Source organism: Stomoxys calcitrans, chromosome 1 (assembly GCF_963082655.1).
Source record: "Stomoxys calcitrans chromosome 1, idStoCalc2.1, whole genome shotgun sequence".
Classification (NCBI taxonomy): Eukaryota; Metazoa; Arthropoda; class Insecta; order Diptera; family Muscidae; genus Stomoxys; species Stomoxys calcitrans.
The window spans coordinates 134,853,532-134,868,799 of NC_081552.1; positions in this window are offsets into that span (position 1 = coordinate 134,853,532).

Below are 15,268 nucleotides of genomic sequence, written 5' to 3' on the forward strand. Positions count from 1 at the left end.
GGATGGAATATGCAATTTTCGTTTTTCGCGGAAACGACTTAACCGATTCGCAATCAGATTGATTCGTTTGAAAGCCAATAATGGTATCCACAATTCCATACTTGTTTTGTCTACCTAACACTCACAGTTTCCGAGATTTTTTGTTTTTGTTGGGTCATTCTGGAAGTGACCTGTGCGGATGGAATATGTAATTTTCGTTTTTCTCGGAAACGACTTAAGCGATTTGCAATCGGATTGATTCATTTGAAAGCCAATAATAATATCTACAATTCCATACTGGTTTTGTCTACCTACCACTCACAGTTTCCGAGATATAGGATAATTTTATGCTGGTTCATTCTTGATGTGACTTGTGTGGATGGAATATGTAATTTTCGTGTTTCTCGGAAACGACTTAACCGATTCGCAATCGGATTGATTCGTTTGCAAACCAATAATAATATCTATAATTCCATACCTGTTTTGTCTACCTGCCACACACAGTTTCCGAGATACAGAATAATTTTATGTTGGGTCATTCTGGAAGTAATTTGTGCGGATGGAATATGCAATTTTCGTTTTTCCCGGAAACGACTTAACCGATTCGCAATCGGATTGATTCGTTTGCAAACCAATAATAATATCTATAATTCCATACCTGTTTTGTCTACCTGCCACACACAGTTTCCGAGATACAGAATAATTTTATGTTGGGTCATTCTGGAAGTAATTTGTGCGGATGGAATATGCAATTTTCGTTTTTCCCGGAAACGACTTAAACGATTCGCAATCAGATTGATTCGTTTGTAAGCCAATAATAGTATCTACAATTCCATACTTATTTTGTCTACCTAACACTCACAGTTTCCGAGATTTTTTGTTTTTGTTGGGCCATTCTGGAAGTGACTTTTGCGGATGGAATATGTAATTTTCGTTTTTCTCGGAAACGACTTAAATGATTTGCAATCGGATTGATTCATTTGAAAGCCAATAATAATATCTACAATTCCATACTGGTTTTGTCTACCTAGCACTCACAGTTTCCGAGATATAGAATAATTTTATGTTGGGTCATTCTGGAAGTGACTTGTGCGGATGGAATATGTAATTTTCGTTTTTCTCGGAAACGACTTAAACGATTTGCAATCGGATTGATTCATTTGAAAGCCAATAATAATATCGGCAATTCCATACTGGTTATGTCTACCTAGCACTTACCGTTTCCGAGATATAGATTATTTTTAGGTTGGGTCATTCTGGAAGTGACTTTTGCGGATGGAATATGTAATTTTCGTTTTTCTCGGAAACGACTTAAATGATTTGCAATCGGATTGATTCATTTGAAAGCCAATAATAATATCTACAATTCCATACTGGTTTTGTCTATCTAGCACTCACAGTTTCCGAGATATAGAATAATTTTATGTTGGGTCATTCTGGAAGTGACTTGTGCGGATGGAATATGTAATTTTCGTTTTCCTCGGAAACGACTTAAACGATTTGCAATCGGATTTATTCATTTGAAAGCCAATAATAATATCGACAATTCCATACTGGTTATGTCTACCTAGCACTTACCGTTTCCGAGATATAGATTATTTTTAGGTTGGGTCATTCTGGAAGTGACCTGTGCGGATGGAATATGTAATTTTCGTTTTTCTCTGAAGCGACTTAAGCGATTTGCAATCGGATTGATTCATTTGAAAGCCAATAATAATATCGACAATTCCATACTGGTTATGTCTACTTAGCACTTACCGTTTCTGAGATATAGATTATTTTTAGGTTGGGTCATTCTGGAAGTGACCTGTGCGGATGGAATATGCAATTTTCGTTTTTCCCGGAAACGACTTAACCGATTCGCAATCAGATTGATGCGTTTGAAAGCCAATAATGGTATCCACAATTCCATACTTGTTTTGTCTACCTAACACTCACAGTTTCCGAGATTTTTTGTTTTTGTTGGGCCATTCTGGAAGTGACTTGTGCGGATGGAATATGTAATTTTCGTTTTTCTCGGAAACGACTTAAGCGATTTGCAATCGGATTGATTCATTTGAAAGCCAATAATAATATCTACAATTCCATACTGGTTTTGTCTACCTAGCACTCACAGTTTCCGAGATATAGAATAATTTTATGTTGGGTCATTCTGGAAGTAATTTGTGCGGATGGAATATGTAATTTTCGTGTTTCCCGGAAACGACTTAACCGATTCGCAATCAGATTGATTCGTTTGAAAGCCAATAATGGTATCCACAATTCCATACTGGTTATGTCTACCAAGCACTTACCGTTTCCGAGATATAGATTATTTTTAGGTTGGGTCATTCTGGAAGTGACTTTTGCGGATGGAATATTTAATTTTCGTTTTTCTCGGAAACGACTTAAGCGATTTGCAATCGGATTGATTCATTTGAAAGCCAATAATAATATCGACAATTCCATACTGGTTATGTCTATTATTTTTAGGTTGGGTCATTCTGGAATTGACTTGTGCGGATTGAATATGTAATTTTCGTTTTTCTCGGAAACGACTTAAGCGATTTGCAATCGGATTGATTCATTTGAAAGCCAATAATAATATCTACAATTCCATACTGGTATTGTCTACCTAGCACTCACAGTTTCCGAGATATAGAATAATTTTATGTTGGTTCATTCTGGAAGTGACTTGTGCGGATGGAATATGTAATTTTCGTTTTTCTCGGAAACGACTTAAGCGATTTGCAATCGGATTGATTCATTTGAAAGCCAATAATAATATCGACAATTCCATACTGGTTATGTCTACCTAGCACTTACCGTTTCCGAGATATAGATTATTTTTAGGTTGGGTCATTCTGGAAGTGACCTGTGCGGATGGAATATGTAATTTTCGTTTTTCTCTGAAGCGACTTAAGCGATTTGCAATCGGATTGATTCATTTGAAAGCCAATAATAATATCGACTATTCCATACTGGTTATGTCTACCTAGCACTTACCGTTTCTGAGATATAGATTATTTTTAGGTTGGGTCATTCTGGAAGTGACCTGTGCAGATGGAATATGTAATTTTCGTTTTTCTCGGAAACGACTTAAACGATTTGCAATCGGCTTGATTCATTTGAAAGCCAATAATAATATCTACAATTCCATACTGGTTCTTTCTACCTAGCACTTACCGTTTCCGAGATATAGATTATTTTTAGGTTGGGTCATTCTGGAAGTGACCTGTGCGGATGGAATATGTAATTTTCGTTTTTCTCGGAAACGACTTAAGCGATTTGCAATCGGATTGATTCATTTGAAAGCCAATAATAATATCTACAATTCCATACCGGTTTTGTCTACCTACCACTCACAGTTTCCGAGATATAGGATAATTTTATGTTGGTTCATTCTGGAAGTGACTTGTGTGGATGGAATATGTAATTTTCGTTTTTCTCGGAAACGACTTAACCGATTCGCAATCGGATTGATTCGTTTGCAAACCAATAATAATATCTATAATTCCATACCTGTTTTGTCTACCTGCCACACACAGTTTCCGAGATACAGAATAATTTTATGTTGGGTCATTCTGGAAGTAATTTGTGCGGATGGAATATGCAATTTTCGTTTTTCCCGGAAACGACTTAACCGATTCGCAATCAGATTGATTCGTTTGAAAGCCAATAATAGTATCTACAATTCCATACTTGTTTTGTCTACCTAACACTCACAGTTTCCGAGATTTTTTGTTTTTGTTGGGCCATTCTGGAAGTGACTTTTGCGGATGGAATATGTAATTTTCGTTTTTCTCGGAAACGACTTAAATGATTTGCAATCGGATTGATTCATTTGAAAGCCAATAATAATATCTACAATTCCATACTGGTTTTGTCTACCTAGCACTCACAGTTTCCGTGATATAGAATAATTTTATATTGGTGCATTCTGGAAGTAACTTGTGCAGATGGAATATGTAATTTTCGTTTTTCTTGGAAACGACTTAGGCGAAAACGACTTAACCGATTCGCAATCAGATTGATTCGTTTGAAAGCCAATAATAGTATCTACAATTCCATACTTGTTTTGTCTACCTAACACTCACAGTTTCCGAGATTTTTTGTTTTTGTTGGGCCATTCTGGAAGTGACTTTTGCGGATGGAATATGTAATTTTCGTTTTTCTCGGAAACGACTTAAATGATTTGCAATCGGATTGATTCATTTGAAAGCCAATAATAATATCTACAATTCCATACTGGTTTTGTCTACCTAGCACTCACAGTTTCCGAGATATAGAATAATTTTATGTTGGGTCATTCTGGAAGTGACTTGTGCGGATGGAATATGTAGTTTTCGTTTTTCTCGGAAACGTCTTAAACGATTTGCAATCGGATTGATTCATTTGAAAGCCAATAATAATATCTACAATCCCATACTGGTTATGTCTACCTAGCACTTACCGTTTCCGAGATATAGATTATTTTTAGGTTGGGTCATTCTGGAAGTGACCTGTGCGGATGGAATATGTAATTTTCGTTTTTTTCGGAAACGACTTAAACGATTTGCAATCGGATTGATTCATTTGAAAGCCAATAATAATATCTACAATTCCATACTGGTTCTTTCTACCTAGCACTTACCGTTTCCGAGATATAGATTATTTTTAGGTTGGGTCATTCTGGAAGTGACTTTTGCGGATGGAATATGTAATTTTCGTTTTTCTCGGAAACGACTAAAGCGATTTGCAATCGGATTGATTCATTTGAAAGCCAATAATAATATCGACAATTCCATACTGGTAATGTCTACCTAGCACTTACCGTTTCCGAGATATAGATTATTTTTAGGTTGGGTCATTCTGGAAGTGACCTGTGCGGATGGAATATGTAATTTTCGTTTTTCTCGGAAACGACTTAAACGATTTGCAATCGGATTGATTCATTTGAAAGCCAATAATAATATCTACAATTCCATACTGGTATTGTCTACCTAACACTCACAGTTTCCGAGATATAGAATAATTTTTTGTTGGTTCATTCTGGAAGTGACTTGTGCGGATGGAATATGTAATTTTCGTTTTTCTCGGAAACGACTTAAGCGATTTGCAATCGGATTGATTCATTTGAAAGCCAATAATAATATCGACAATTCCATACTGGTAATGTTTACCTAGCACTTACCGTTTCCGAGATATAGATAATTTTTAGGTTGGGTCATTCTGGAAGTGACCTGTGCGGATGGAATATGTAATTTTCGTTTTTCTCGGAAACGACTTAAACGATTTGCAATCGGATTGATTCATTTGAAAGCCAATAATAATATCTACAATTCCATACTGGTTCTTTCTACCTAGCACTCACCGTTTCCGAGATATAGATTATTTTTAGGTTGGGTCATTCTGGAAGTGACTTGTGCGGATGAAATATGTAATTTTCGTTTTTCTCGGAAACGACTAAAGCGATTTGCAATCGGATTGATTCATTTGAAAGCCAATAATAATATCTACAATTCCATACTGGTTTTGTCTACCTAGCACTCACAGTTTCCGAGATATAGAATAATTTTATGTTGGGTCATTCTGGAAGTAATTTGTGCGGATGGAATATGTAATTTTCGTGTTTCCCGGAAACGACTTAACCGATTCGCAATCAGATTGATTCGTTTGAAAGCCAATAATGGTATCCACAATTCCATACTGGTTATGTCTACCTAGCACTTACCGTTTCCGAGATATAGATTATTTTTAGGTTGGGTCATTCTGGAAGTGACTTTTGCGGATGGAATATTTAATTTTCGTTTTTCTCGGAAACGACTTAAGCGATTTGCAATCGGATTGATTCATTTGAAAGCCAATAATAATATCGACAATTCCATACTGGTTATGTCTATTATTTTTAGGTTGGGTCATTCTGGAATTGACTTGTGCGGATTGAATATGTAATTTTCGTTTTTCTCGGAAACGACTTAAGCGATTTGCAATCGGATTGATTCATTTGAAAGCCAATAATAATATCTACAATTCCATACTGGTATTGTCTACCTAGCACTCACAGTTTCCGAGATATAGAATAATTTTATGTTGGTTCATTCTGGAAGTCACTTGTGCGGATGGAATATGTAATTTTCGTTTTTCTCGGAAACGACTTAAGCGATTTGCAATCGGATTGATTCATTTGAAAGCCAATAATAATATCGACAATTCCATACTGGTTATGTCTACCTAGCACTTACCGTTTCCGAGATATAGATTATTTTTAGGTTGGGTCATTCTGGAAGTGACCTGTGCGGATGGAATATGTAATTTTCGTTTTTCTCTGAAGCGACTTAAGCGATTTGCAATCGGATTGATTCATTTGAAAGCCAATAATAATATCGACTATTCCATACTGGTTATGTCTACCTAGCACTTACCGTTTCTGAGATATAGATTATTTTTAGGTTGGGTCATTCTGGAAGTGACCTGTGCAGATGGAATATGTAATTTTCGTTTTTCTCGGAAACGACTTAAACGATTTGCAATCGGCTTGATTCATTTGAAAGCCAATAATAATATCTACAATTCCATACTGGTTCTTTCTACCTAGCACTTACCGTTTCCGAGATATAGATTATTTTTAGGTTGGGTCATTCTGGAAGTGACCTGTGCGGATGGAATATGTAATTTTCGTTTTTCTCGGAAACGACTTAAGCGATTTGCAATCGGATTGATTCATTTGAAAGCCAATAATAATATCTACAATTCCATACCGGTTTTGTCTACCTACCACTCACAGTTTCCGAGATATAGGATAATTTTATGCTGGTTCATTCTGGAAGTGACTTGTGTGGATGGAATATGTAATTTTCGTTTTTCTCGGAAACGACTTAACCGATTCGCAATCGGATTGATTCGTTTGCAAACCAATAATAATATCTATAATTCCATACCTGTTTTGTCTACCTGCCACACACAGTTTCCGAGATACAGAATAATTTTATGTTGGGTCATTCTGGAAGTAATTTGTGCGGATGGAATATGCAATTTTCGTTTTTCCCGGAAACGACTTAACCGATTCGCAATCAGATTGATTCGTTTGAAAGCCAATAATAGTATCTACAATTCCATACTTGTTTTGTCTACCTAACACTCACAGTTTCCGAGATTTTTTGTTTTTGTTGGGCCATTCTGGAAGTGACTTTTGCGGATGGAATATGTAATTTTCGTTTTTCTCGGAAACGACTTAAATGATTTGCAATCGGATTGATTCATTTGAAAGCCAATAATAATATCTACAATTCCATACTGGTTTTGTCTACCTAGCACTCACAGTTTCCGTGATATAGAATAATTTTATATTGGTGCATTCTGGAAGTAACTTGTGCAGATGGAATATGTAATTTTCGTTTTTCTTGGAAACGACTTAGGCGAAAACGACTTAACCGATTCGCAATCAGATTGATTCGTTTGAAAGCCAATAATAGTATCTACAATTCCATACTTGTTTTGTCTACCTAACACTCACAGTTTCCGAGATTTTTTGTTTTTGTTGGGCCATTCTGGAAGTGACTTTTGCGGATGGAATATGTAATTTTCGTTTTTCTCGGAAACGACTTAAATGATTTGCAATCGGATTGATTCATTTGAAAGCCAATAATAATATCTACAATTCCATACTGGTTTTGTCTACCTAGCACTCACAGTTTCCGAGATATAGAATAATTTTATGTTGGGTCATTCTGGAAGTGACTTGTGCGGATGGAATATGTAGTTTTCGTTTTTCTCGGAAACGTCTTAAACGATTTGCAATCGGATTGATTCATTTGAAAGCCAATAATAATATCTACAATCCCATACTGGTTATGTCTACCTAGCACTTACCGTTTCCGAGATATAGATTATTTTTAGGTTGGGTCATTCTGGAAGTGACCTGTGCGGATGGAATATGTAATTTTCGTTTTTTTCGGAAACGACTTAAACGATTTGCAATCGGATTGATTCATTTGAAAGCCAATAATAATATCTACAATTCCATACTGGTTCTTTCTACCTAGCACTTACCGTTTCCGAGATATAGATTATTTTTAGGTTGGGTCATTCTGGAAGTGACTTTTGCGGATGGAATATGTAATTTTCGTTTTTCTCGGAAACGACTAAAGCGATTTGCAATCGGATTGATTCATTTGAAAGCCAATAATAATATCGACAATTCCATACTGGTAATGTCTACCTAGCACTTACCGTTTCCGAGATATAGATTATTTTTAGGTTGGGTCATTCTGGAAGTGACCTGTGCGGATGGAATATGTAATTTTCGTTTTTCTCGGAAACGACTTAAACGATTTGCAATCGGATTGATTCATTTGAAAGCCAATAATAATATCTACAATTCCATACTGGTATTGTCTACCTAACACTCACAGTTTCCGAGATATAGAATAATTTTTTGTTGGTTCATTCTGGAAGTGACTTGTGCGGATGGAATATGTAATTTTCGTTTTTCTCGGAAACGACTTAAGCGATTTGCAATCGGATTGATTCATTTGAAAGCCAATAATAATATCGACAATTCCATACTGGTAATGTTTACCTAGCACTTACCGTTTCCGAGATATAGATAATTTTTAGGTTGGGTCATTCTGGAAGTGACCTGTGCGGATGGAATATGTAATTTTCGTTTTTCTCGGAAACGACTTAAACGATTTGCAATCGGATTGATTCATTTGAAAGCCAATAATAATATCTACAATTCCATACTGGTTCTTTCTACCTAGCACTCACCGTTTCCGAGATATAGATTATTTTTAGGTTGGGTCATTCTGGAAGTGACTTGTGCGGATGAAATATGTAATTTTCGTTTTTCTCGGAAACGACTAAAGCGATTTGCAATCGGATTGATTCATTTGAAAGCCAATAATAATATCTACAATTCCATACTGGTATTGTCTACCTAACACTCACAGTTTCCGAGATATAGAATAATTTTATGTTGGTTCATTCTGGAAGTGACTTGTGCGGATGGAATATGTAATTTTCGTTTTTCGCGCAAACGACTTAAGCGATTTGCAATCGGATTGATTCATTTGAAAGCCAATAATAATATCGACAATTCCATACTGGTTATGTCTATTATTTTTAGGTTGGGTCATTCTGGAAGTGACTTGTGCGGATGGAATATGTAATTTTCGTTTTTCTCGGAAACGACTTAAGCGATTTGCAATCGGATTGATTCATTTGAAAGCCAATAATAATATCTACAATTCCATACTGGTATTGTCTACCTAGCACTCACAGTTTCCAAGATATGGAATAATTTTTTGTTGGTTCATTCTGGAAGTGACTTGTGCGGATGGAATATGTAATTTTCGTTTTTCTCGGAAACGACTTAAGCGATTTGCAATCGGATTGATTCATTTGAAAGCCAATAATAATATCGACAATTCCATACTGGTTATGTCTACCTAGCACTTACCGTTTCCGAGATATACATAGATTATTTTTAGGTTGGGTCATTCTGGAAGTGACCTGTGCGGATGGAATATGTAATTTTCGTTTTTCTCTGAAGCGACTTAAGCGATTTGCAATCGGATTGATTCATTTGAAAGCCAATAATAATATATACAATTCCATACTGGTTATGTCTACCTAGCACTTACCGTTTCTGAGATATAGATTATTTTTAGGTTGGGTCATTCTGGAAGTGACCTGTGCGGATGGAATATGTAATTTTCGTTTTTCTCGGAAACGACTTAAACGATTTGCAATCGGATTGATTCATTTGAAAGCCAATAATAATATCCACAATTCCATACTGGTTCTTTCTACCTAGCACTTACCGTTTCCGAGATATAGATTATTTTTAGGTTGGGTCATTCTGGAAGTGACCTGTGCGGATGGAATATGTAATTTTCGTTTTTCTCGGAAACGACTTAAGCGATTTGCAATCGGATTGATTCATTTGAAAGCCAATAATAATATCTACAATTCCATACTGGTTTTGTCTACCTACCACTCACAGTTTCCGAGATATAGGATAATTTTATGCTGGTTCATTCTTGATGTGACTTGTGTGGATGGAATATGTAATTTTCGTGTTTCTCGGAAACGACTTAACCGATTCGCAATCGGATTGATTCGTTTGCAAACCAATAATAATATCTATAATTCCATACCTGTTTTGTCTACCTGCCACACACAGTTTCCGAGATACAGAATAATTTTATGTTGGGTCATTCTGGAAGTAATTTGTGCGGATGGAATATGTAATTTTCGTGTTTCTCGGAAACGACTTAACCGATTCGCAATCGGATTGATTCGTTTGCAAACCAATAATAATATCTATAATTCCATACCTGTTTTGTCTACCTGCCACACACAGTTTCCGAGATACAGAATAATTTTATGTTGGGCCATTCTGGAAGTAATTTGTGCGGATGGAATATGCAATTTTCGTTTTTCCCGGAAACGACTTAACCGATTCGCAATCGGATTGATTCGTTTGCAAACCAATAATAATATCTACAATTCCATACTGGTTTTGTCTATCTAGCACTCACAGTTTCCGAGATTTTTTGTTTTTGTTGGGCCATTCTGGAAGTGACTTTTGCGGATGGAATATGTAATTTTCGTTTTTCTCGGAAACGACTTAAGCGATTTGCAATCGGATTGATTCATTTGAAAGCCAATAATAATATCGACAATTCCATACTGGTAATGTTTACCTAGCACTTACCGTTTCCGAGATATAGATAATTTTTAGGTTGGGTCATTCTGGAAGTGACCTGTGCGGATGGAATATGTAATTTTCGTTTTTCTCGGAAACGACTTAAACGATTTGCAATCGGATTGATTCATTTGAAAGCCAATAATAATATCTACAATTCCATACTGGTTCTTTCTACCTAGCACTCACCGTTTCCGAGATATAGATTATTTTTAGGTTGGGTCATTCTGGAAGTGACTTGTGCGGATGGAATATGTAATTTTCGTTTTTCGCGCAAACGACTTAAGCGATTTGCAATCGGATTGATTCATTTGAAAGCCAATAATAATATCGACAATTCCATACTGGTTATGTCTATTATTTTTAGGTTGGGTCATTCTGGAAGTGACTTGTGCGGATGGAATATGTAATTTTCGTTTTTCTCGGAAACGACTTAAGCGATTTGCAATCGGATTGATTCATTTGAAAGCCAATAATAATATCTACAATTCCATACTGGTATTGTCTACCTAGCACTCACAGTTTCCAAGATATAGAATAATTTTTTGTTGGTTCATTCTGGAAGTGACTTGTGCGGATGGAATATGTAATTTTCGTTTTTCTCGGAAACGACTTAAGCGATTTGCAATCGGATTGATTCATTTGAAAGCCAATAATAATATCGACAATTCCATACTGGTTATGTCTACCTAGCACTTACCGTTTCCGAGATATACATAGATTATTTTTAGGTTGGGTCATTCTGGAAGTGACCTGTGCGGATGGAATATGTAATTTTCGTTTTTCTCTGAAGCGACTTAAGCGATTTGCAATCGGATTGATTCATTTGAAAGCCAATAATAATATATACAATTCCATACTGGTTATGTCTACCTAGCACTTACCGTTTCTGAGATATAGATTATTTTTAGGTTGGGTCATTCTGGAAGTGACCTGTGCGGATGGAATATGTAATTTTCGTTTTTCTCGGAAACGACTTAAACGATTTGCAATCGGATTGATTCATTTGAAAGCCAATAATAATATCCACAATTCCATACTGGTTCTTTCTACCTAGCACTTACCGTTTCCGAGATATAGATTATTTTTAGGTTGGGTCATTCTGGAAGTGACCTGTGCGGATGGAATATGTAATTTTCGTTTTTCTCGGAAACGACTTAAGCGATTTGCAATCGGATTGATTCATTTGAAAGCCAATTATAATATCTACAATTCCATACTGGTTTTGTCTACCTACCACTCACAGTTTCCGAGATATAGGATAATTTTATGCTGGTTCATTCTTGATGTGACTTGTGTGGATGGAATATGTAATTTTCGTGTTTCTCGGAAACGACTTAACCGATTCGCAATCGGATTGATTCGTTTGCAAACCAATAATAATATCTATAATTCCATACCTGTTTTGTCTACCTGCCACACACAGTTTCCGAGATACAGAATAATTTTATGTTGGGTCATTCTGGAAGTAATTTGTGCGGATGGAATATGTAATTTTCGTGTTTCTCGGAAACGACTTAACCGATTCGCAATCGGATTGATTCGTTTGCAAACCAATAATAATATCTATAATTCCATACCTGTTTTGTCTACCTGCCACACACAGTTTCCGAGATACAGAATAATTTTATGTTGGGCCATTCTGGAAGTAATTTGTGCGGATGGAATATGCAATTTTCGTTTTTCCCGGAAACGACTTAACCGATTCGCAATCGGATTGATTCGTTTGCAAACCAATAATAATATCTACAATTCCATACTGGTTTTGTCTATCTAGCACTCACAGTTTCCGAGATTTTTTGTTTTTGTTGGGCCATTCTGGAAGTGACTTTTGCGGATGGAATATGTAATTTTCGTTTTTCTCGGAAACGACTTAAATGATTTGCAATCGGATTGATTCATTTGAAAGCCAAAAATAATATCTACAATTCCATACTGGTTTTCTCTACCTAGCACTCACAGTTTCCGAGATATAGAATAATTTTATGTTGGGTCATTCTGGAAGTGACTTTTGCGGATGGAATATGTAATTTTCGTTTTTCTCGGAAACAACTTAAACGATTTGCAATCGGATTGATTCATTTGAAAGCCAATAATAATATCGGCAATTCCATACTGGTTATGTCTACCTAGCACTTACCGTTTCCGAGATATAGATTATTTTTAGGTTGGGTCATTCTGGAAGTGACTTTTGCGGATGGAATATGTAATTTTCGTTTTTCTCGGAAACGACTTAAATGATTTGCAATCGGATTGATTCATTTGAAAGCCAATAATAATATCTACAATTCCATACTGGTTTTGTCTATCTAGCACTCACAGTTTCCGAGATATAGAATAATTTTATGTTGGGTCATTCTGGAAGTGACTTGTGCGGATGGAATATGTAATTTTCGTTTTCCTCGGAAACGACTTAAACGATTTGCAATCGGATTGATTCATTTGAAAGCCAATAATAATATCGACAATTCCATACTGGTTATGTCTACCTAGCACTTACCGTTTCCGAGATATAGATTATTTTTAGGTTGGGTCATTCTGGAAGTGACCTGTGCGGATGGAATATGTAATTTTCGTTTTTCTCTGAAGCGACTTAAGCGATTTGCAATCGGATTGATTCATTTGAAAGCCAATAATAATATCGACAATTCCATACTGGTTATGTCTACTTAGCACTTACCGTTTCTGAGATATAGATTATTTTTAGGTTGGGTCATTCTGGAAGTGACCTGTGCGGATGGAATATGCAATTTTCGTTTTTCTCGGAAACGACTTAACCGATTCGCAATCAGATTGATTCGTTTGAAAGCCAATAATGGTATCTACAATTCCATACTTGTTTTGTCTACCTAACACTCACAGTTTCCGAGATTTTTTGTTGGGCCATTCTGGAAGTGGCTTGTGCGGATGGAATATGTAATTTTCGTTTTTCTCGGAAACGACTTAAGCGATTTGCAATCGGATTGATTCATTTGAAAGCCAATAATAATATCTACAATTCCATACTGGTTTTGTCTACCTAGCACTCACAGTTTCCGAGATATAGAATAATTTTATGTTGGGTCATTCTGGAAGTAATTTGTGCGGATGGAATATGTAATTTTCGTGTTTCTCGGAAACGACTTAACCGATTCGCAATCGGATTGATTCGTTTGCAAACCAATAATAATATCTATAATTCCATACCTGTTTTGTCTACCTGCCACACACAGTTTCCGAGATACAGAATAATTTTATGTTGGGTCATTCTGGAAGTAATTTGTGCGGATGGAATATGCAATTTTCGTTTTTCCCGGAAACGACTTAACCGATTCGCAATCAGATTGATTCGTTTGAAAGCCAATAATAGTATCTACAATTCCATACTTATTTTGTCTACCTAACACTCACAGTTTCCGAGATTTTTTGTTTTTGTTGGGCCATTCTGGAAGTGACTTTTGCGGATGGAATATGTAATTTTCGTTTTTCTCGGAAACGACTTAAATGATTTGCAATCGGATTGATTCATTTGAAAGCCAATAATAATATCTACAATTCCATACTGGTTTTGTCTATCTAGCACTCACAGTTTCCGAGATATAGAATAATTTTATGTTGGGTCATTCTGGAAGTGACTTGTGCGGATGGAATATGTAATTTTCGTTTTTCTCGGAAACGACTTAAACGATTTGCAATCGGATTGATTCATTTGAAAGCCAATAATAATATCGACAATTCCATACTGGTTATGTCTACCTAGCACTTACCGTTTCCGAGATATAGATTATTTTTAGGTTGGGTCATTCTGGAAGTGACCTGTGCGGATGGAATATGTAATTTTCGTTTTTCTCTGAAGCGACTTAAGCGATTTGCAATCGGATTGATTCATTTGAAAGCCAATAATAATATCGACAATTCCATACTGGTTATGTCTATTATTTTTAGGTTGGGTCATTCTGGAAGTGACTTGTGCGGATGGAATATGTAATTTTCGTTTTTCTCGGAAACGACTTAAGCGATTTGCAATCGGATTGATTCATTTGAAAGCCAATAATAATATCTACAATTCCATACTGGTATTGTCTACCTAGCACTCACAGTTTCCCAGATATAGAATAATTTTTTGTTGGTTCATTCTGGAAGTGACTTGTGCGGATGGAATATGTAATTTTCGTTTTTCTCGGAAACGACTTAAACGATTTGCAATCGGATTGATTCATTTGAAAGCCAATAATAATATCGACAATTCCATACTGGTTATGTCTACCTAGCACTTACCGTTTCCGAGATATACATAGATTATTTTTAGGTTGGGTCATTCTGGAAGTGACCTGTGCGGATGGAATATGTAATTTTCGTTTTTCTCTGAAGCGACTTAAGCGATTTGCAATCGGATTGATTCATTTGAAAGCCAATAATAATATCGACAATTCCATACTGGTTATGTCTACCTAGCACTTACCGTTTCTGAGATATAGATTATTTTTAGGTTGGGTCATTCTGGAAGTGACCTGTGCGGATGGAATATGTAATTTTCGTTTTTCTCGGAAACGACTTAAACGATTTGCAATCGGATTGATTCATTTGAAAGCCAATAATAATATCCACAATTCCATACTGGCTCTTTCTACCTAGCAC